This window comes from Rhinichthys klamathensis, unplaced genomic scaffold, assembly GCF_029890125.1.
Source record: "Rhinichthys klamathensis goyatoka isolate OS25496 unplaced genomic scaffold, OSU_Roscu_1.1 h1tg000281l_1, whole genome shotgun sequence".
NCBI classification, from domain to species: domain Eukaryota; kingdom Metazoa; phylum Chordata; class Actinopteri; order Cypriniformes; family Leuciscidae; genus Rhinichthys; species Rhinichthys klamathensis.
In genome coordinates this window covers 4,378,412-4,401,178 of record NW_026606800.1, presented here as the reverse complement: position 1 = coordinate 4,401,178, position 22,767 = coordinate 4,378,412, and the positions used below count along the sequence as shown (strand labels likewise).

Below are 22,767 nucleotides of genomic sequence, written 5' to 3'. Positions count from 1 at the left end.
GTGTGCTGCAGTTATGTCAATAGCCTCTTTAAATGCTGGAGCTCTTTAAAGTCAGATAGATTCTGATTGGCTGTCAAAACAAATCTGAAAGTGATTCTCTGTGTCATTACATTATAGTTGTGGTGTGGACTTCTCTATTCTCATAGAATTAGAACTATTAAAACTTTATAGTTATAGTAATTTTTTGTGTGAACGGCCCTCAAATTTTTACAAATATTTTCGTCAATAGACAAAAAAGATGACAAAAAACTCTAACTGAAAACGAACTGGCTCCACATAATGTGAGTGTTTGGGAAACCCCTTTAAAAACAGTAATTTTATTTGTAATTCCATCTGTGTTAATGGCACTGAATTTACACACTTCAGCTTTAAACTGGGATTGAGAAAGTACTTTAATGATGTTTTATTAACAAAGTTCGGGAGAAGCACGTTCAGATAATTAACACGGGTGGAGAGCACTCAGCAATCATGATTAAAACGCGTATATATAGACTCAGCAGTCTCACCTCATTTCTCTGACAGTTTAGCAGCGTCCCTCCACCACCCCTTCTCCACTCTTCTAGTCCTAAACCACTTTACATACAGGGGGGAGTACTCTGGGTTCGGGCCGAATTCCGAGCTCGGAGCCCTCCCCCCGGACAGCACGCCAAATACGCATTATACTTTATTCCCTTTAATTGTATGTAAGTGTGAACCCGTGAAACATGGTGGAAAAAAACTGCACACATCATCTGTAAGCATGCCGAAACAGTCTATAAACCAGAGGCGATGATTTATATGGAGCATGCAAAAGTGTTTATTTCTAATGAGGCAGAGAGGATAGACTGTTAGGTGAAGATGAAAGATGGAACATACAGAGTATGTGGATGTGTGTTTGTCCAGGTGGGCTTTAGGTAGGAGAGCGGGATAGGGACACAGCTCATTAATTGGGAAATGGGACTCCTGGCGATGAGGCTAAGGACATCTGTTCCCCTGACAGGACGTTTGCGGCCAATTCTGCACCACATTGCTTAAAGAAATGTTGTGCTTCACATCAGAAAATGAAATTGATCAAGTCGAAAACATCCTAAATGTGCTATCCCATCTGTTGCACGTTTCATTTGCAGCTAATGCTTAAGGAAGGTTTGAGTGGTATGACATTGTGGTGATTATATAAAGGGTCTTTTGTTAGAGATTTTGCGGTCCATCCATTGAAAGTCCACACAACTACCACTTTGATGCTTCAAATAATCCAAATGAATTGTGCGGTTTAGACACGATCACTTTATATGATGAACAGATTGAATTTAGGCTTTTATTCACATATAAACATTCATCAACTCACACTTTAGATATGGTAAATGGAAGCTCAAGGATGCTTGATGTGCGAGAACCAATGAGGTTCATTCTCGTGTGTTACTCAGCACGCTTGAGCTTCCGCAAGAACTAATGAGGTTTGTTTTTTGTGCGTCAAGCAAGTACGGCTGAGCTTCTGTTTATGTTCGCTGATCAATGTTTATATGTGAATAAAAGCCTAAATTAAATCAGTATCTTTAGGAAATTTCGACTAAACCACTCAATTCATTTGGATTATTTTACAATCACTTTATGAACTTTTTTAAGTGACAAAGTGGTAGTTGTATGGTCTGTCAATGGAGGGACAGAAATCTCTCAAATTTCATTAAAATATCTTCATTTATGGTTCGAAGATGAACGAAAGTCTTGCGGAACGTCATGAGGGTGAGTAAATTATTAACATTTTTACAGTGATAAAGAAACATTCATGAATGAGAAAATAAAGAGTGCGATGTGCATGATGTTTCAAGGAGTTATTAGGCACAATAAACTGTGAAAAAAGAACTAAATGCAGTAATGCAATCAATTCTCAATGCAATCCAAATTCAGTTTTCTTTTTTGGCTTACTGAGCCTGAATGGTCAAATACACACACAATTATGTCAAAATGCCATGTGGAGCATCCATGTAAACACAATTGGTTTTCATGAAATAAAATTTCTCATTTCATGTAATACGATTGCCCACCCATTGCGTAAGGCATGCATTCATTTCAATTTGTTTTATTGTAGTTGATGAACCCCTTAAAGACGACAGCTGTTTGCATAGAAAGAAAACATCTTCTGTTTATCAAGTTAGTGTTAAAGTGACCTGGTAAAACAGGCAAATGGAATTCGCGAAACTGGCGGGTTTTGTGCGACTGCCATTACGCCCCCCTCCCCTAACCCCACTTACATCCAAATTGCTGCCATGGGAGACCTTATGAGAATAATGGTAAAATGGCTACACAATCATGCTACTAACACTGCTGACCTACAAATAATTGGAAAATGAGTTAGCTGGGGGCCTGGAGGGGTGTGTATGTGTGTGTTAGCAAAAGAGTTTGTGGTTTGGTTCATTTCGCTGATCTGAACTGCCTGAAGTATTGTGCATCCCTCCTCCAATCACCTTCTGAGGAGCAGGTGCAAGATGGGAAATGGAGAGCTACCCCCTAACCATATGGCACACACACACACACACACACACACACACACACACACACACACACACACACACACACACACACACACACACACACACACACATATATCGCCCCCCCCCCCTAAACCTGTCTCTCTGTGATAGGCCAAATGAATAAGCCCCAGAAGCCACAAATGAAGGGCTCTGGTGTGCCTGGCATAGAGACGGAGAACAAGAGGGCGTCTGGGCCATGCTGCACCCTGCAGCCAAGTTGGACCCCAAGGCGGTGAGGTCAGCGCGCTTCTATAGGGAGGCAGGGGAGTGTGCCGGGACCATTTGCGCCGCAGACAAAGTGACAGGGGCCGAGCGTATCCAACAAGCCCAACCGGCCGGAAATGACACAAAGGCAAACAATTTGGTTTGCTGCCTGAGTAGCACTGGCGCGCGGCGAGCTGTGCACCCTGTTTTAATGGAATCACAGCCGCGCACAAAGAAAGAGAGGGGGGTAAACGCAGCGCCTTTGCTTTCTCGGCCCCTGTCAGGCTTTGAGCTGCTAGATAAAATGAAGCCATAAAAACAAATGAATGAGTTTAAAAGGCTGAAAATGAAAAAATGTTTCGAGTTAGATTATACACAGATTGCATCCAAAATTAAGAGTATGGTCACTTTAAATATATGATTCATGAAGAGATTCACATTGGTTCACTTCAAAAGAAGATAGTAGTACAAATTCAAAAGTGAATTTTCTCTTTTTTCGTCCATGATAAATTTATGCTATCTTATAAAAAACAATGAGGTATATACGAAGGGGACAATCATACAGAAATTTTGGGTATCAAAATTGCATTGCACACACATATGTACAGTGATCAAGCTTTGGGAATCAAATACTTTCTCATAAAATGTCAAACTGTATATACTATACTGTAAAGGTCATTTACAGTAAAGAGTCATTTTAGTGAATCAGTTCGTTTGGATAGCTCATGTAAACCTAGCAATGCAATCAAACGATTCATCCATTTTCACCCTTTTTTTTGCTAAATAATAAGGCAAATACCACTATTCATCACTATGTTTTTGAATTTTATATCTTGTATAATTAGTTTGATTATTAATTAAAAGTATTAAAAGTATTAAAATTTCTATTATTATAAATTTACATTTATATGTAATGCTGTCACCCAAAACAACAACAAATTACAGTATGATCTGTAATACACACACACTACCGTTCATAAGTTTGGGGTCAATAGAATTGCTAAAAAAGAAATTCATACTTTTATTCAGCAAGGATCCAATTAATGAAAACATTAATTACTACAAAAGATTTTTTAATTTAAAAAAATGCTGTTCTTTTTAATAATATTTCACAATATTATTGTTTGTACTATATTTTTATCAAATAAATGCAACTTGGGTTGCAAGTTACATCTTTCAAAAAACATCAACAAAATCTTTCTGAAATATTACAGCATTAAAACATCTTATTTGTGTGTGTGTGTGTGTTTGTGAGCAACTTTAATTTACGTTTAATTTTAAGCTTGAGAAGCATCTCCTCCATCAATGGTTAAAAATGGCTTTAAGCAGCCGTGCTTAAACATACAGTATGTGCTCAAAAGACAATAAAATATCCAGCAAGTCATGTTAACACACCACTGTATACCTCCTCACTTAAACCCTCAAATCAAATCAACACTTGTTTGCAATCATTCAAAACGGCACGTGCGAATGTTGAATGGTTTTTGTGAATTTTACACGAAGATAAACTTGCTAACAAATAATACAGTGCGTCTAGCCCGAACCTGTGGGATCGAGAGCAGGTTTAGCCAGAGATCCAGCGAACCTGAACCTGGATCATCAATCGCAAGGTGTAACGGCTTCTGCTGCTGCTTTTAATTTCCCCAGTGCCTCTGATTCCTGACTCCGTACCGCTGGAAGGAGTTTCACTTTAAAGTGACAAAGGCATTTACTGAGGGAGAAATAATGCCAGTCGATGCCGGACTCTGAGCCGACTTCTCCGATGGGAGAGAGGGTCATCTCTTTGCAGGAGGATGCAAAGTTCTGATCCAAAGCCTCCAGGGTCAGGATCATTTGCATTTAATTGCAATACCAAAATCCGCTCACATGCTGGAGGTTTAACCATCAGAGTGTGTTATGGGAAGTCATTAAGCCTGGATCGGAACAGCATGCACATGTACCTGGCTGAAAATCCCAGTATGGCTGCTCATCAAATGCTGTTTTGGTGTGCACTATATATATATATATATATATATATATATATATATATATATATATATATATATATATGATAGATAGATAGATATATAGATAGATAGATAGATAGATAGATAGATAGATAGATAGATAGATAGATAGATAGATAGATAGATAGAATACTCCCTCTCCCTCTCTCTCTCTCTCTCTCTCTCTCTCTCTATATATATATATATATATATATAGGGCTTAGACTAACCAAGGATTAGTCCTTTGTTCAATTAGGACATTTCAGTAGCTTTTATAAATGTGCCTTAGGCTTAGAGAAAAAAAACATTACTGATGTGCATCTTGAGACAAAACAATGACACTGACATATTTTAAGATATGTCCGTGCAAGTTGCTTTCAGTTAAAACAGCTCAAACATGTATTTTAGTCTGGGAATAGTTTTAAACCTGGGGTAAATATAATACTCACTGGAACATACTGCTGCTGACATGCTAGCTAAGAGTCAAATGGAGGTTATGATGATGAATGCTGTCAGCCTTTCTTTATGAAACATTACCTCATCACCAAGACAAGAGATGTAGAAAGAACGAACAGCTCAGATTTCATTCGGTGTACTTTGCTAAATTTATATAACAACCCTTGAATAAGCGATATCCATCTCCTAACACAAACCAAATGAATGGATGTTACGGCAATTATAGGTTTCATTCCACAGATTGAAATCCACTTGCCAGCCCGATAGCGAAATTTTGTGCTGTCAAAGTCAGTTTAAGGGAAAAAAAAGAGCTAATTTTAACAGTTTCTCATGAAAATTTCAGGCTGCCAAGTCTCTCATTGATTTCCATGGAATCCATAACACAGTGGTTGTGCCTAGAATACATCTAACTTTCACACCTAATGTGGCAAAATCACAAAATCAACAGATTTCATATTCAGAACAAAGGCCAACCATCCATAACCCAATGACATAGTGAGCACGTAAGTCATCCGAGTCCACGCAATTGTTATGACAAAGGTAATCAATCACTCCTTTGTGCAATTGGCATTCTGGTGCGGACTGGAGGAAGTGTGCAAAGATAATGAATGAGAAGAGTGGAGAACATGTCCCGGCCCCAGGAGAGGGACTGTCACTGAGGGGATGTGATGGGGGGCGTTTGGGCCCTGCTTGAACGAGGAGGGATCACATGACTTATCTTGTCTGCACAGCTAAGATGAGAAGTGAGGAGAACAGCTTCTTAATGGAGTCAACTGGACAATGATTAAACAAAGAAATTGGTATTAGGACAGATTAATGACTGGACTAGTTGACAGATATTATTAATCATGACTATTTGATGGATGTGGATTGATGAGAATGTTAGTAAGAAAATCATTACTTCATAGCACTGTTCATTGATTAAAACATCTTAATCAACTGAATTACATGGTATGCAGATGAATTAATTTACAATTAAACACATCAATATTTGCTAAGAAAAGAGAGATGAAAGAACAGATAAAAAGGCTTTACAAATTATAGATGCATTCAAATTCACTGAGCTTATCATTTAATCAATTACGATGGACACAAAATAAAATACATAAATAATTATTAAGAAATAATATTTATGAAATCACTTTTTTATTTTGTCATAATTTTAACAGAATATATTTTTATATAAATAAACATAATATACATAATTCATGTGCATTTATTGAAAAACTACACATTACCGTAATACCGTTCAAAAGTTTGGAGCTGGTAAGATTACAAGGCTGCATTTATTTGAATAAAAATGCAGAAAAACATTAATATCATGAAATATTATTATAATATAAAATAACACATTTCTATTTTAATATACGCGACCCGTGCTGGCAAAATGAGTCGCAATGAGCAAATTTTCAAAAACGAGATATTGTTATTTTGGCAGAGTCAAATTGTTATTTTGATAGAGTCAGCAAAGTCTGAGAAAAATCGAGTTAAAGAAGGTTCCAAAACAAAATCACCTAGCAACCATACCTTAAAATCCCTGGTAATACCAACTAATTTGGCACACACCAAGTCAAAACCAAATATCTATTGGAAAAATATATTTTTTTCCCTATGATACCACAATTGTTTGATTAAGATTAATGACACAGACAGCCTATAATACCCACTGTACCACATGCATCTAATATAGCCTAATGTTACACATAAGATGTTTTTCCCCAACAGTTAACCAAACGTTCACTTCTCTGCCAAGACAGATATTTTGAAATACTGTAATTCTGTGTATATATCTGGATTGTGCGCTGTCTGAGGCGTCTTTGTGTTCACGCTTTGGATGTGTCAGTCAGCGAGAGTAATCGTTTTGTTTACATCAGCATGAGTTTGAAAATCATATTTCATTGGTTCAGACTCATGTCATCGAGAATTCGATATGAATATTCACAAAGTTGGAATGCTGCGCTTTTAAACAATACCAAACTTGTGCTGAGGGACAGCTTTTTTCATGGACACAGGAAAGGTAATCCTCTCAGAAAACATACAAATAAAGATACCTTTAGATGTTTAATTGTTATTTGGAGCACTGGGATCGCAAGATGAGGGCTTAATGAACTCATTTTTGTGAAAACCTCAAATTCTACCAAAATTGAAAATTTTCACTTGTTTTGCCTGTAGCTCGTAATTATCCTGTGCGCTTTCCGACTTATTTTGCCAGCACGGGTCACATATTTTAAAATGTAGTTTATTCCTGTGATGGCAAAGCTGAATTTTCAGCATCATTGCATTCTTCAGTCACATGATCCTTCAGAAATCATTCTAATACGCTGGTTTGCTGCTCGAGAAACATTTCTTATTATAGATGTTAAAAAGAACATCTTATTTCAATGTTGAAAACAGTTGTGTCATGATGCTTTTTCAGGATTCTTTGATGAATAGAAAGTTCAAAATAACTGCAGTTATTTGAAAAAATAAAATAAAAAATTGTATCAATGTAAACGTCTTTACTGTTGCTTTTGATATACATTTAATGCATCATTGCTAGACAAAAGTGATTTAAGCTAATTTGGCCATAGAGTCAAATGGTCTTTGTCCGAACAGCATTAATTCCGAAGCACTGTAGTATCCCTGATTAACCCCATAATGGTCAACTTATATTTATTTATAATCAGCTCAATTGCTCAGCCACTGCTAGTTAATTACACCTCTAAGGACAAATTAAGCAAGTAGAAAAACTGAGGCGCTAAAATGACGGCCCACTCATACCGCCTCAGGGAACATGGAGTCCCAATTTGACGTTCAAATCAAATTTGAGTGTATAACAATGATGATTGCAAAATAATGGCCTTGAACCCCCTGGAGAACAGTCCAGGTTTGCTAAACTGCCTCTCAAGCAAGGCGAAAATTGGCACAGACTGCGGTGTGTCTCTCAGTTACTTGATCAAGCATTACAGGCAACTCAATGTTATTTATTTTTTGGAGCACTGGCTTAATTTAGCCTCGAAAACTGTAATAAGATTTGGTTGAATGTGAGGTGGTCTATCAGAGAGTCTTGGATCATTTCCATACATTTACGCACAGCTTGCTGTAGAATTACTCTCTTCCTCTCTCTCTCTTACCTCATGGCCAAGGCTGTGGTATTAAACTCCTTAGGGATTATTGTTATTTTCCACCCTTGAAATTAATGCAGGAGATGCACAGATGAGGCACACGGCCCGCCACATGCACACACAATGAGGATATTATGCTAATGTGTGGCATGTCCATTTCCCATGGAGCTCCTCTCATTTACACAAAATGCCATGTGAAAGAAAGGAAACTGCAGTGATGAGTGGGACAAAGAGACTCTGTGCTGCTTGCTGAGACTTGGTTAACCCAAAAACAAACATAAATAGCTGCGTCATGCTAATGAAAGAGAGGTTATAAGCTGAGATGTGTCTGCTCTGCAGTTATCGATTTACTTGCAGCTATATGTTGGTTGGGTGGGTGGGTGGGGGACAAACATCTTAGAGCCGTTTGGATCATCTTAAAGGGGTCCTATTATGCTTTTTCACTTTTCCAACTTCAGTTAGTGTGTAATGTTGCTGTTTGAGCATAAAAAAGATCTGCTAGGTTACAAAGCTCAAAGTCCGCTCCATATGTGAAGTCATAATGTTACTCATTTAAATAATCCCTGCCCACTGAATACGCAAAAAAAGGGATGAGGCCTGGTTGAGCTAAGAGATGCTGTTTTTTCCACAACTCATTTGTTTGACCTTCCTTAGGCTGACGAACTTAGAGTGGTTAAAATTTATTTTAAACGCTGTTCCTGAACATTATAACGTATGCACATTTTACGGAGAACTGCTTCCAGAACCTCAATGCAGGCTACGCACAAAAGCTTCTCCTGAAATGGAGCAGTTTCCACTTTGTCTGGACAATTTGTTGTTTGTGGATCTTATTATCCGTAGTTGCGTTTTCTATTAACAGGTCCAATTATAAGTTTTATTTTGTTGCTGATACAAATAAATGGCGTAACATCGTATCTAAAATATATAAGAAAAAAGAAGAAAAAAACCATCACTCTGAACCGTCCTGTGAAATCCGTGCTTGCAAAGTCTGTGCATAAAATCCGCTCTGGATGCTCCTCTTGTTTATTAACATTGTCAGGGTCTGAATCAGGCTCAAATTGGTTTGAAATCGACGCCATCCTTAATATTTACACTAGAGAAGAACACCCAGGAGGGGTCGGACGTTTCCCGAACACACGTTAAGTGCTGCCAATTACAACACACTGGGCCAGCTAACCAATCACAGCACATTTCGTATTTCAGAAGGAGGGGCTTTATCGAAAGCGGGCCAGACTGGGGAGAGAGGAGCTGTAATGTAAAATTATGTGAAAAACAATGTGTTTTTGAACAATCAAGCATGAAAGCAAATTCTAGTGCGCCCCAAAACCAAAATCACGACTTTGTGAAAGGGCATAATAGGAGCCCTTTAAATTTCAAAATGGTCTAAGTTTGTTACTGGCACAAGCTAGAGCAGCTTAAGCAGTCAAAACCAGCATCAAAGTGGCCAAATCATACCAAATACTAGTCAATAAGATGCAATTTAACTGGACATTTAAGATATATTAAATATAAAATACAGCAATATTGTGAAATATTATAAAAAATGTAAACATTTAAAATAATGTATTTACTGTCACTTATGATCTATTTAACATGTCCTTAAATAAAAGCATTAAAATAAAATGCAAAATTGTATTGACCCCAAAGTTTTGAATGGTAGTAGCCTATATCAAATAATTTTTTTAAGTCATATTATAGTATTATATGATTTATTAATTTCATATATTTCAAAATATTTCTGGAAATAATTAGGACTAAAACCTGCCACGGTCAGGCTAGTCAGTTTTAGAAGGCACTTGTTAGCTGCCCTTTAAACCAGCAAGCCACTTTAGACAGGTAAGATGTTGTTGTTTTTTCCAGCAGTTTAGCTAGTCTAGGCTGCTTTTCATAAGAGAAAGGGTAAGCAAACATCTGGGAGGGCTCTGACTAGTTTTGCTCATCAGTGTGATTTCTATCAAGGGCACTGGTGGACAGGAAGACATATGCACTGGGTTCACAGTAAATGTCAAGCAAGCTACAGCTGCTGGGTCCCAGATGGGTGATCTTTAACTGCTGCCATCTCCATGACCTCACCTGGTAAGGTGCCCTCTGGGGAGTCATGGGCGCCCAGTTTCTATTCCAGACCGAGCAAAGACTGAATATCCACTGTTCCAGGCCAGTGGCATCATCCAAAGGAAAAATGAGTGTAGATAGAAGTGTAAAAAAGGTAGTTGTACAAGTTTGCAGCCTTTGAACCACGTAAATAAAAAAGGGGAAATGGTGAAAAGGAGAGCTGAAGGATAAAGAGAGAAAGAAACGGGGTTGAAATTCAGTTGCGTCATTTAAACTAAGAAAGATCACATACAAATATTCTGAATTTTTGCAGTCACTCGTCTCAGAAAACACAGCCAGAGAACATTGGAGACAGAAAAACACCCATTATACTGAGCGCAAAGCATTATCAAAAGAGCTGGAAAACAATACAAAGAGATCCAAAAAGTGAGACTAAGTCAGCACCAGCTGAGTTACCATTAATGAGCAGTTCAGCTGAACAAAGAATCTGAAAAATTTGTATGATGGGATTTAAAAATCTGTTTTTTTGTGCAGCTAAGAGGATGAAAGGCCACTTGTTTTTGATATTTAAAATACAGTATATGATATAGTTAAGCAATATCACATGAGCAAGATCATCAATATCTCACTTTTTTCCCAAAATATCAGCTCAATTGCAAATGTACTGTTGATTTTATACAACATTTTAATTACTTACATTTTAGGCACAATACTGTCGGTTTTTGCTCTATTTCATTAAAATCACATCTCCGAGCAAACACACAGCAGTGATTAATGAATCTGCCTTTTTGAACGAATCGGGCGACTCAATGATTCAATGACCCATTCATAAAGAAAGAGTCTGCATCTGAAATCACATACTTCCCTACTATATAGTATACTATATGAAAAACATTATTTGACAAAAGAAGTATGTCCGAATTCACAGTATTCATAAAAGAGTATGCGGGAAAATGCGTGCATTAGATGGACACTTTACTATCCCATGAGGGAGGCCACGGTAAATCCACAGAGGATTTATAAATGGAAGTGAATAGACGTAACTGACGCTGGTAGGTCACATGATAATGACAACATGGAGGACGTAGTACGTCCGGATTACATTCATACTATATAGAACATTCTTTTTAGCGGCCGTGAAGTAATTACTTATTCAAAATAAGTACCTACTCAAGGGAGTATGCAATTTCAGACACAGCCACTCACTTGCTTCAATCCTAAATTAATCAAATGTTTTGAATTAATCGATTGAATGGATGATTCAGTGACATGCCGCCACCTACAGGCTGATTTAGTTTCAATTTTAAATATTAAAAATTTGACATAAAAGATGACACATTTAATTAGGTTCCTGTCACACCATAAGGTGTAAATAAACCTGGGCAAACACTCTTCCATGACCTTCATCAATACAATTCCCCAGAACAGCTGGAACACATAAATGCAGAACCCTTTCAGCTTAACACGCTTATTACAGCCAAATTATAAACATATGTTAAGAGTCTAGGGGGGGTTAGAGACACTTGTCTCAATGGGGGAGAGCTCAATGTCCTTAAGTCTTTATTCTTTCTTTAAATCCCCTAAGACACAAAATTGAGCCAGACAAAAAGGGAAGCACAATACCAAAGCATAACAAATTAATGAACAACTGACCATGTTTACTGTACAGATTCTGGGGAGGCCTTTATCCTGAAAGATAGTTACATGATTCATACCCTGTATCTATTGGAATATTCATGAATACATATACATAAACTGCATATTCTATACCTTATAATGTACAGAAACTCAATAATGAATTATCATGCATTATCATACATCTGTCACAGTTATGTTCAGTTAGTTTGTTTTCATGGACTTTCAGTTTGTTTCATCAGTCACATGTGTTCCTTTGTTTGATTTTCCCGGCAGTCATCAGTTGTCATGGACACTCATCTAATCATCACACCTGTTCATTATCATTTCATTATCTCTGTGTATTTAGTTCCACTGTTTTCAGTCTTTGGTTGTCGGTCGATGTTTGCATGTTTACCCCATGTTTCACACACGCACTGTTAAACCTTCAGTCTGTTCCTGTGTTTGTTGTAATATTAAAATCACTTTGTATTGAATCTCGTCTACCTTCATCTTCATCATCCTCGTCTTGTGACAGATTGACCAGCCAAATGTGGATTATGCTCCAAGGTTTGCAGCGATTACCCAAAAGGTTGTTGATGTTTTTGTTTTCACGGAGGGATTCTGTCGTTTTGCCATCACCTTCCCCTTCGACGACGAGACCCTGAAGTCTTTGTTCTGGATAGGGTTGAACTACCACCAACCCATAGACCTCCCAGACAAGGCCTAGGAAATGCCACGGCGGTGGGCGTCTGGAGTAGAGCCAGATTACCCGAGGACTGAGGCGATGCCTGTGTGATGGATGACCGAGGCATACCAGAAGGGAAGGAGGAGCCCACTGCAGCCGTAGGGGTGGAGGAACGTAGCGTAGCAGAAGATCCGCAAGGCCATGTCCGGAGGTGATGTGACGACTGACCAAGGGGGAGCCGGTGGGACGAGGAAACCCGGTAGAGTCGAAAGGCCGAGGCTGTCTGGTGGAGCCGAAGGTGGAAATAGCCAAGGCGGAGCCGAAAGGTTAGATAATAATGAAGATAATAATGCATTGACCATGCAGATGTTTGTGCTGTCTAAAATCAGAGATAAACGTTCAGAAGGAACAGATAAAAAGTTCAAATAGTCCATGCTGCTGTCTAGGAACAGCGATGAATTCGAAGTGGGTGGGAGAGGATACCTCCACACTGAAGTCAATTAGCCAGTCCTCAGTCTCTATTTCCACCAGTATACCCTCTGGGCTCAAATCCAGCAGCCATATCACCCTGTAGCCCAAGACTGGTTGCCCACTGAAGCTAAGCAGGGCTGAGCCTGGTTAGTACCTGGATGGGAGACCTTCTGAGAAAACCAGGTTGCTGCTGGAAGAGGTGTTAGTAAGGCCAGCAGGGGGCGCTCACCCCGTGGTCTGTGTGGGTCCTAACGCCCCAGTATAGTGACGGGGACACTATACTGTCAAAGAGCACCGTCCTTCGGATGAGACGTTAAACCGAGGTCCTGACTCTCTGTGGTCATTAAAAATCCCAGGATGTCTTTCGAAAGAGTAGGAGTGTAACCCCGGCATCCTGGCCAAATTTGCCCAGTGGCCTCTGTCCATCATGGCCTCCTAATAATCCCCATATATATATATACACTGATTGGCTTCATCACTCTGTCTCCTCTCCAGTAAGCTGGTGTGTGGTGAGCGTTCTGGCGCAGTATGGCTGCCGTCGCATCATCCAAGTGGATGCTGCACATTGGTGGTGGTTGAGGAGATTCCCCCTTCCATGTGAAGCGCTTTGAGTGCCTAGAAAAGCGCTATATAAATGTAATGAATTATTATTATTATTATTAAATCCCTGGTCAGACTCACTGGGGGGATCCTCTTCCGGGGCGAGGGTCAGCGTTGTCCCTTTTAATCCTCGAGCTCTGGCTAACACGTCGCGGTGGGTGGTAGCTCTCTGTCTGCGGGGGACACACACGGTTCCTCCGTGGTCCGGCTGTGTTCTGGACCGGGGTAGACACTATCCAGACACCAGATCATGGCATCCCTCCATTTTAATCCAGAGCTCCTGTGCCAGCGATGTCACTCTGCTCCATCGGTTCTCCGTCTGGGCCCTGGGATCCATCGGCTCCACCTCCGCCGGACGTCCCCCAGTTGACGTCAGCCTTCACTCCACCTTAGCTCATCCCTCCCTCTGGGTCTGTGCCTTCAGACGGATACCATCATAGCTGCTGGGGTCTCGTTGTCCATCTGTCACCATTCCTTCACCGCCTGCCATCACCAACCCTTCGCCATCTCCTGTTACCATCCCTGCCCCATGTCCATGCCCTCCTTCTAAGCCTTCCCCTTCTCCTCACCAAGTTGCGAGGTTGCGCCTTCTCGGGAGGGAACATCAAGCAGTTCAAATGATTTTAATATGACCACATTCTGATAAAAATCAGATCATTCTTGTGCATGTAAACACAGTCAGTGCGACAGATCCAGAACATGTGGCACAGTCCTAATGAGTGTATACGCTTCAGGCTTACTGCGTCTGAGTGAAGAAAAACAAGAGGGGGTCTAAGAAAACGACTCAGTACTGAGAAGTACAGAAATTGACAAGTTCTTACTATATAAAGCAAAAGACAAGAAACCAAAGGAGGCAAAAAAGTAGAGATTTGAGATTGTTTGCTCATTTGTATCAGTAACATGCATGCAGAGCTTTAGTCTGCAGTGATTTTTTTTTTCTGTTTAACCCAAGAATACAAGTTTACTTTCATAACTCACATTTCACTGGTGAAATACTGGACAGACATACTTAAGAAGAACTGAATTAAATGTCAGTTGCAAATCTTTGCTTGTTAGCATACTAAATATCTATTTATCAGCAAAGCCTTTGATAAAAATGAAAGGTGCGTCAAAATGATCTTGATCAAACAAAGCTGGATTTCTGTTGTTTCATAGCACTCATTACCAACAGATCCTTTCATTCATCAGATTATCTACAGATCAAAACCCCATAATAATATAATATAAATGTAATAATAATAATTAATAATTTAATAATTTAAATTTGATTAATGAAACAAATTAAAATCCCTAAATAAAAATTTAAAATCATATATTTCTTCAGGTAGCTAAATGACAATGTTATTTGTCATAATAATCTTTCTTTGATGTTCCATTCAACAGTTCAGTTCTCAAAAAACCCAGACACAAAACATGAACGCAATCATGTTTAAAATAGCCTGATCTAAAAAAACTCCAGCTTTTCCCTGTCTGTTCAGCCTCCAGAGCTTGGAGGTGTTTGACAGAGCCTGTGCAACAGATTTATGGCAAAAATATGAACAGCTGTTGGAGTTTAATTTATTTTTTGCCGCTTGGCTGGCTGCTTTCTTTCTTTGTCCAGTATTGGCCCAACCATGTTCTAGGACTGTAGCTAAGGAGATTTTTTTTATATTTTTTTTAAATTATGACATTAGTAAGTGTTCTTTTTCCAGTCATATTTGATCTACATTTAAATCTGGTTAATTCTGAAAATATAACAACTACATAATATATTTGCAATATCCTTTGAAATAAACCATTTAGGAAAAGCCCTCCAGTCAAACACTTTTCCTGGCACTATACAAATTGCTCTGTGAAAAATTCGACCGATTCACAGAAAATGTGAGGCACAACAGGTAGGCTACTGATATCTTTAATGTTCCATGACAAGAAAATGAAGACATTCCTCAGTGGACACTGCAGAAACCAATAAACCATCCAAGTCTCTTAATACCACATCCAGGGGCGCTTTGGTCAAACCTTCTGCGCCGAATGAAAGAAAATGAGGAAAAATTATTATTAGACCCATATTTCTTCTATCTATTAAAATGAATAAATAAATAAATACTGTTGAGATTTTAGGTTTAATTACAGTTATTTTTGCTGCCTGGAAAGAAAAAAGCAATTCTTCCAAGCAATTGCGAATTAAGCTTGACCTTTAGAACAAGCCCTGGTGTTTCACAGTCAATGAACTAATTGCTCTGCAAAGTGTAATGGGGCACAGAGAAAAAGAACAGTGGAAGAGCAAGAAAGAGAGAGATGGAGAGAGAAATAGTGAGACTTACACAACCAGGCATACAAACGATCTAACACGTGCGTGCACACACACACACACACACACACAAATCACCTTCAATGAAGGCTGATTACCATTCATATGTTTAGCACACACTCGATCAGCTAAAATCCCACAGGAAAGACAAATCACAAATGAGATGTAAGATCTTTAATTTCTCATTCGTTTCTCCTACAGCAATGAGATTAAATGGAGAAGTCTGCTCCTCAAATGTGTCTTTTGAGAAAAGAAAGCAGTAATCTCATTTGCCTCCTCTAGGGTTCGTTTACACGACAATGATGTACTCAGAACGGAAACGTTTTTTGTTGAAAACAGAGTTGAACGCCCCCTAGAGTTTCACAACGTCTGTGCTCAGATTTGCAAATATAAAGTCAAATATTTCAACATTACAATTAAACATTTGTATCAAAATTCTTCCATGAGAATGAATGACTAAATGATCTGATATATTACTCATTATAGCACTACAATCTTACCCAATTTCAGTCATTTAAAGGGATACTCCACTTTTTTTGGAAATAGGCTCATTTTACAACTCCCCCAGAGTTAAACTGTTGAGTTTTACCGTTTTTGAATCCATTCAGCCGATCTCCGGTTCTGGCGGAACTATACTCTCATTCCTGCGTAATAATCAAGAAACTTTACTGCCGTACCAAGAGAGCAGCAGGCGTAATGATATGACGCAGCGCCTGAAAATAGTTCTGTTGCGTTGACGGAAGGTAGCCTATTTTCAGGCGCTGCGTCATATCATTGTGCCTGCTGCACTCATGGTACGGCAGTAAAGTTTCTTGATTATTACGCAGGAATGAGAGTATAGTTCCTAGCCATATCAGCCTAGAAAATCGCAACTTTACATTTTCCGTCGGTCTTAGTGCACGATGTAACTACAGAAGAGTCAAGTTTTAAATAGGAAAAATATCGAAACTCTTTGGTCATTTTTTTTTTTTAGAAATGCTAATGGTCTTGTCCACTTCAATGATGTATGCTAAGCTATGCTAAAAGTGGTACCGCCAGAACCGGAGATCGGCTGAATGGATTCAAAAACGGTAAAACTCAACAGTTTAACTCTGGGGGAGTTGTAAAATGAGCCTATTTCCCAAAAAAGTGGAGTATCCCTTTAAGGAGGAACATCTGAAACAACGTTGATCCTTAAAGGTGAAATGAGAAATTTCTGTCACTATAGTAGCGCCAAATAAAATGACAAAAATAATGACACAAGTTAATTGAATTCTCCCTTCATTTCCTATTGGTCAGCCAAACAGATAACCCCGCCCCAAACTCACATTATTGGTTGAGACAATGTTGCTGTGTTGGGGTGTTTTGGACGCTCAAATAACTCCACCTTAAACTACAATAGAGCAATAATTGAGGAATAAAATTATTAATTTGGTTATAAACATGGTGTCCATTTCAGTGTTGTTGTTGTTGTTAACTAAAACTATTAAGAGTTCTTTTCAGTAATTGAAACAAAGGTGCAATAAAATAAATTAAATATAATAGTACATGAAAACTTATACTTAAAAAACTTTTAGTGCTATTAGTTGAAATTTAAAACTAAAACTAAAATAAAACTAAATGTAAATATTAATAAAACAACTAATAAAAATGACAAAAGCACATAACAAAATTACTTAATTAAATACATTTTAAAATAAAACAAAAACTCATTCAAAAAGGACCATCTCTAATCCCAGCTGGAAGAAATTATACAAACAATATAACTATATAAAAACCCCACCCCTCTACAACTGCTGAAACCATTTGAATGTATATTACTAGATTAGTTCAATCTCAAACTAATGCATCCATTTGACAAAAATTGAACTCTACAAAATACCAAATCAACAATAATTTCATACAGCCACCATAAACGGCACACATTTAATATAGGTTCAATTAGATCACCTTAATGACACTCCTCGATCCGTCCACACAAAGGTCAACAGCTCCTCTAAAAGCCTCATTCTGAATACCTGTATTAAACAATTTAACTAGCCCATTGCAATTTCAGTCACACATCTCTTCAAAAGTTCAAATGCGTGGGAGTATTAAATCTGCTATTAACATTTCACTGCGTTGGTTGAGTGATGGCCGTCCGAAGAGGTTACACCACAAGAGGATGTTGATCAGCGAGTCTTCTGTGAAACAAAGGATGCCTGGTTGGAGTGAATCAGATGTGAAGGTTTATCAAAGACTACGAAAGCCAGATTCATTTCCTCACTTCTACATTTCAGAAGAATAAAGCTTTGAAAAATGTGAAAAGACATCCTTGTGTGATCACCTAATGCCCCTGCATTTTCAACAAAGCACTGTTGCTTTTGAGACACTTGAGTCAAGGTTAAACTACATGCCTGCTCTTCCTTCAAGATTAAACTCTGAGAACATAAAGTGATTTTTTACTGCTTATGCTCTCTATGGTCTGCAGTGGTGAACGCACATTTCATCATATTACAGCATGTGGAGGAACTGCTCTCTGTTCAAATGTTGCCTACCCAGGGATTCTGATTTATGCAGCTTCCTGTTTTTACCCCCCAGCTTCCTGGTCCCCATGAGAAGGATGGGTGGTCTGGGGCTTCGATTGTATACTGAGCCTTTGGTGCCTGTTTTAGTCTCAAGCTGCTGACACATCACACTCTGAGTGCTGAAAGCATGTTGGGAAATGACAAGTGGTAGCCTGCACATCCACTGGTCAAGCCCTGACAAATCACTCCATCCTTTCCTCAACTGATAAAGCATGGCAGGCAGACTTCTCAGCATGCATGACTTTCCAGACTGGTTTATGTTGGTTAGTGCTGTAACTGTAATGGAAAAACACTACAAAATGACTACAGTAAAAACTTGCTGATTGGTTAACTGCAAGATAACATGTAGAGAATTTGTTTGAATCAGTTTAAGTTAACATTGTATTATATAATAAAATATAATATTTTATTATAATAAAATAATTTAAAAAAATGTCTATGAATTACCATAATTTACTGTTTAAATATATAACACTCAAGAAGAAAATTTGTAACTATGATAAAATGTACACTACCATTTACAAATTTGGAGTCAGTATTAAAAAAAAAAAATTATTTAGTAAATGAACACTTTTTCAGCAATGATGCATTAAATTGATCCAAAGTTACAATACAATTTTTTTCAACATTGATGATAATAATAAATGTTTCTTGAGCCCCAAATCAACATGAGAATGATAAAGGCCTTTATTAACTAGTAACGTGTTAAATATGAATATTTTTCTTACACAAACTCATCGCTTTGCTTCAGAAGGCCTTTATTAACCCACCGGAGCCGTTTGGAGTTCATTCATGATGGATGCACTTTTTTGAGCTTCAATCTGTTGGTTGCAATCCACTGCCATTATCAAGCTTGGAAGAGCCAGGACATTTATTAATATAACTTTGATTGTATACGTCTGAAAGAAGAATGTCATAAACACCTAGGATGGCTTGAGGGTGAGTAAATCATGGGCTAATTTTCATTTTAAAGTGAACTACTCCTTTAAATAAATCCAGCCCTGGTGAGCAGAAGAGACTTCTTTCAAAAAAAAAAAAAAACTACAAAATCTTACCAACCTTAAGCAGTTTTACAGTAAATACATTTTTGAAAAATATATGTGCCATGAGCCATAAATAAACTATAATCAGATGTGATGAATCACACCCGTTTTTAGTACATTTTTGCAAAAGTAAAAATATTTTGATATAAATGTATTTTTAGCAAATACTTGCTAACAAATGTGCTTTTTTTTTTTTTTTTTTTTTTTTTTTTTTTGCAAGTAGAAATGTGATATGTGCTGGTTAAGCCAGTAAATAAGCTTGTTGGGTGCACCAGCACAAATATATTTACTTAAAAAGCAATCCAAAATACTGATTGAAGAAAATAAATTGCAGTGTTGGCCTGAATGTTAAAATTCCTCATGGCTTCAAACAACAACAAAGTATATGCATAACTATGAATATGATAATACGCATCAGTTTAGTACTCATTTCAATGCTCATTTCATAGTTCAGGTATTCCCAAACAACTGCCAATAGTGCATTGAGTATTATCACTTATGACTCAACCCTGCTGAAATACAACATCTGATTGTCTGTGTGGGTGAATAATGGGAGCGTATTCTCTACTCTGAGGAGATCTGTGGGTTTTTTAGAGAATTCGTGCGTGTTTGTTTGTTTTGCGCTGAGTGACATTGAGGATGACACGCTTAACTTCACAAAGAGCGCAACGGGACCCAAACCGAGGCCCCCTGCCGAGACGTGATTGATGGCAGTAGCTTCCAAAACCACAGAAAAGAATCTTTAATGAACAGACTTTCCCTCAAGATCACTGCCAAACGACGAATGGACATAATGACGAACTTAACTCAGAGTACTGCAGCAAACAATGAGAACAGTTTGGCTCTCAAAAGCATGTTGATTAGGATGAGTGCTACACCGTGCGAACAGTGGCCCCGTGTGTGAGTGAGGCCAGATCTAAATGTAGTCTCAACAAATGAACTGACAGTGTGGAAAATGGAGTTCTCCATCTCAGACACGGAGGTAAGACCCCCTGCACACATAGCGAACGTCTGAATGGCGCATTAGTGTCACTCCGAACTTAATGGCACATTGAAAGGGGAACTTTCATTGTCATTTTTAATAACACAGGAAGCCCTTAGAGCTCCATGTTCATCAAAAATAAGATTGGGCTGTCACCCTGTTCTCTCCCTTCACATTAACCCAGAACCGCTCCAAATCCTAAGAAGTCTAAATGAGAGCTTTGTGGCTTTTAGTCCATGTGTGTTAACTAAAAATTCACTTTTAGCACTGTTCAAATTTAGTCTTTCTATTCTGGGAAAATTAACTAAAAATATTGATGACTCTAAATCATGAGTCCTTCCATTTCTTCCTATTGCACTAAGAAATACATCAAAGAAGGAGAGAGAACTGCACTTGTCAAGCCATTATATTTGATATTAAACTATGCTGATGGAATTTAAAATCTATTGATTTTTTAGAAGGTTGTATTTCAAAAGAAAATCATTTTTTATCATTAAATTTGCGCTTTTGTAGCAACATGTGTCCCAAGGCAAGAATTAGAGTTCAGAAACATCAGGGTTCAAATTGCTTTAAGTTATTTAGCACATCATTAGACTAAATTAAATATAATACAATTTGTAAAACTCTTGTTTATAAAAAGATTGATCAAATACATGCTGTTCTATCACATTTTCTATTCATCAAATAATCCTGAACAAAATATATCACAGTTTCCACAAAAATATCAAGCAGCGCAACTGATTTTAACACTGACTATAATAAAAATGTTTCTTGAGCAGCAAATCAACATATTAGAATGATTTCCGAAGGATCATGTGGCACTAGTAATGATGCTAAAAATCCAGCTTTGCCATCACAGGAATATGAAACATTTATACTAAAAATAAAAAAACTGTTATTTTAAACTGTAATAATATTTAACAATATTACTATTTTTACTGTATTTTGAAAAATAAATAAAATGCAGCCTTGGTGAGCATAAATATTAAACAATATTTATATCTATACACATCTATAAACATCTTTATTTTTACTCCCCCATTCTCATTAAAATAAGCTTGTGGTTTCCACTTTAAAATCCAGTAACAAATAAAGTAAGTATTGTAAAACTCACAGACCATGTCATTTTGTTATCTTATTAGGGAAAATAAGTGTTGTGTTCACAGTGCTGCGTTCTGAGAGGCAAACAATGATCTCTATGAGCTTTACTGTCAGCCAATGAACCGCATTAGAGCGGGCAGCTCGCACAGGTGTAGCCCGAACTCACCTGCGCCCCAAATACCTTCCCAAACATCTCCTCTCTCCATGGCCAAGTGGCAGTGATGTGTCCTGATGGGGAATGATAGCCTTATTGAGCCACTGGATGGGCTCGAAGTCATTTGTTTTGAGAAGCCAGGGCTGACAGGCCCAGCTTTTCCCCACCAGCTCCCAGTGAAATTGACTATAAATCACCTTATCACTTTCACCCCCTGACAGTTTTTCAGACTTCCAACATTTTACTGAATATGAGGACTCGGAGTATGTAGACAGGCTTGGCATTTTAAGCTGCCTTCTTTGTAAGGGGGAAATAAACCCACGGCGACATAGTTCTATGGATTAAGATGCTGTTATTTTGACAGTAAAATCAACAGCTCCACAGCAACTGTGAAATATTAATATAATACTTATAAATTCATGCTACCAGGCAAACATGTTAGAAGTTTTTGGAATTTGCATTGGGAAGCTATGGAGAATAACTGTTCAGTATGGATAGTCACACTAATGCTCAATAAGACTTTTTAATGTTTTTGAAAGAAGTCTCTTCTGCTAACCAAAAATACAGTAAAAACATTTTTTTTTTTGGTGAAATATTATTACACTTTTAAACAACAAAGTTTGCTATTTTAATATATTTCAAAACGTAATTTATTCCTCTGATTCTTGTGAATTTTCAGCATCAATACTCCAGTCTTTAGTGTCACATGATCCTTCAGAAATCATTCTGATTTGCTGATTTGCTGCTCAAGAAACATTTCTTAATATCAATATTGAAACAGTTATGCTGTTTTATAGAACGCTCAAAAGAACAGCATTTATTTCAAATAGAATAGACTGTGAAGCAAAACCGTGTAAAAAAAAATCATATCACAATAATTTTGTATTTTCAGAGAATTTGCCTTCGAGTTTTGTAAAGAATGTTTGACAGTCTGAACATGACTAATATTTTATCTTTTTCCCTAAAACTT

General features: G+C 37.8%; 1 protein-coding gene and 1 pseudogene across 4 annotated transcripts in view; one reads left to right on the top strand and one right to left on the bottom strand.

Annotated features, from left to right (window-relative positions):
- The window catches only part of nkain2 (sodium/potassium transporting ATPase interacting 2), a 162,045-nt gene that overhangs the window by 67,861 nt on the left and 71,417 nt on the right, over nt 1-22,767 (bottom strand). The gene's annotated exons all lie outside the window — the stretch shown is intronic.
- Nucleotides 13,161-13,277, top strand: LOC130103307 (5S ribosomal RNA; annotated as a pseudogene).